Below are 2,500 nucleotides of genomic sequence, written 5' to 3'. Positions count from 1 at the left end.
TAACCCACGTTGGCCCTTAACCTAACCCACGTTGGCCCTTAACCTAACCCACGTTGGCCCTTAACCTAACCCACGTTGGCCCCTAACCTAACCCACGTTGGCCCTTAACCTAACCCACGTTGGCCCTTAACCTTACCCACGTTGGCCCCTAACCTTACCCACGTTGGCCCTTAACCTAACCCACGTTGGCCCTTAACCTAACCCACGTTGGCCCTTAACCTAACCCACGTTGGCCCTTAACCTAACCCACGTTGGCCCTTAACCTAACCCACGTTGGCCCTTAACCTAACCCACGTTGGCCCTTAACCTAACCCACGTTGGCCCTTAACCTAACCCACGTTGGCCCCTAACCTAACCCACGTTGGCCCCTAACCTAACCCACGTTGGCCCCTAACCTAACCCACGTTGGCCCCTAACCTAACCCACGTTGGCCCCTAACCTAACCCACGTTGGCCCCTAACCTAACCCACGTTGGCCCCTAACCTAACCCACGTTGGCCCCTAACCTAACCCACGCTGCACCTTAACCTAAGTTACGCTGCACCTTAACCTAAGTTACGCTGCACCTTAACCTAAGTTACGCTGCACCTTAACCTAAGTTACGCTGCACCTTAACCTAAGTTACGCTGCACCTTAACCTAAGTTACGCTGCACCTTAACCTAACTTACACTGCACCTTAACCTAACTTACACTGCACCTTAACCTAAGTTACACTGCACCTTAACCTAAGTTACACTGCACCTTAACCTAAGTTACACTGCACCTTAACCTAAGTTACACTGCACCTTAACCTAAGTTACACTGCACCTTAACCTAAGTTACACTGCACCTTAACCTAAGTTACACTGCACCTTAACCTAAGTTACACTGCACCTTAACCTAAGTTACACTGCACCTTAACCTAAGTTACACTGCACCTTAACCTAAGTTACACTGCACCTTAACCTAAGTTACACTGCACCTTAACCTAAGTTACACTGCACCTTAACCTAAGTTACACTGCACCTTAACCTAAGTTACACTGCACCTTAACCTAAGTTACACTGCACCTTAACCTAAGTTACACTGCACCTTAACCTAAGTTACACTGCACCTTAACCTAAGTTACACTGCACCTTAACCTAACTTACACTGCACCTTAACCTAACTTACACTGCACCTTAACCTAACTTACACTGCACCTTAACCTAACTTACACTGCACCTTAACCTAACTTACACTGCACCTTAACTGTCACATGTAACGTCACAGGAATGTAGCTTTGCCTAACAGCAACCCTCTGAACATAGTTCACTGCTTGGATCCTCTGGTGTCATGTGTATTTCTTGATGCCATGGTGCGTACCCTCACATAAAGGTCTTTCGAGTGTTGCGTACTTTCTACACAGTCCCGCTAACCACTGGAAGGGTGTACCGCTACAGAACGAATATCGCCCTCCCCTCCTGCCCTTCCAAGCTGGTCGGTCAGGCGTTTGTTTGTGAAATGAGCCTTGCAGCTGTTCAGTTGCATTCGGTTGTCGATGCAGTCAGTGTACGTTGTGGTACGGCCTGTGTGGACTGTCCGCTGATGTACGCGTAACCCACACTGATCATCCGTCGTTACGTACTGAGTGACATAATGTGGCACATGCTTGACCGTACACCGGCTGCGCCCTACAATGGCGAATCATAAGGGCCATATGTTGTGCACGATGCTACTTGTCTCGTCTCCCCATTACAGCGAGATTGCACTGTTGTACGCCGTACAGACATGTGGTAAGTAGGTACGGACGAAAGTATTGCATGTTGGCCCCCCCCCCCCCCCTCCTCCCTCTGCCGGGAATCAGCGTGAGCCGTCTGTTGATGTAGCGACGAGGGTTTTCCTATTTAATCGTATTGCCCCACACAACATGATAGCACGGTGGACCGCGTTCCACATCTGCGACATGCTACAGAGGCCGGTTGACAGTCGACCGCGCAAGGGACATTGCACACGTGCGCGGACCATCTTCCACGTGTTCTCTCGTGTACATGCCGCAGTGTGTATGTGGGCTGATGTAGCGTGTCGTGACACATAACATGCAGGCATGCCAGAATCGTAGATTTCGCAAATGTAGATTGACGTATACGTTTGCTGCCAAAGATCCGCAAATGAACTGGAAATCAGTTGTTGAGCGGTTGTTCGCGCTGCAGGTGCATCGGTGATAGCGACGATCGGTACATCTGTGAACCGGTTGTTTCGGCGGTACCCGCCATGCCCCCGAACCTGAGTTGGCCATGTGGGTATGAAGCGATACGAGGCTGTGGCTTGGCGGGACAGTCCCCGGCCGGTGAGGGGGGGCCGCCCGGCGTGCTGGCCGCGCGCTGCGTGAGCGCACGCACTACAGCCGGCTGGTGGGGGGCGCCCAGTGGCAGGAGCGCCGGCCGACGGGCCCGGCTGGCGTCCCAGCTATGCGCCGGCGCACCCTGCGCGCGGCGCCAGGCGGCCAAAGTGGGTTCTGCCGAGCCCGGTGCGAAGCGCG

This window comes from Schistocerca gregaria, unplaced genomic scaffold (assembly GCF_023897955.1).
Source record: "Schistocerca gregaria isolate iqSchGreg1 unplaced genomic scaffold, iqSchGreg1.2 ptg000655l, whole genome shotgun sequence".
NCBI lineage: Eukaryota > Metazoa > Arthropoda > Insecta > Orthoptera > Acrididae > Schistocerca > Schistocerca gregaria.
Note: the sequence above shows the minus strand (reverse complement) of the source record.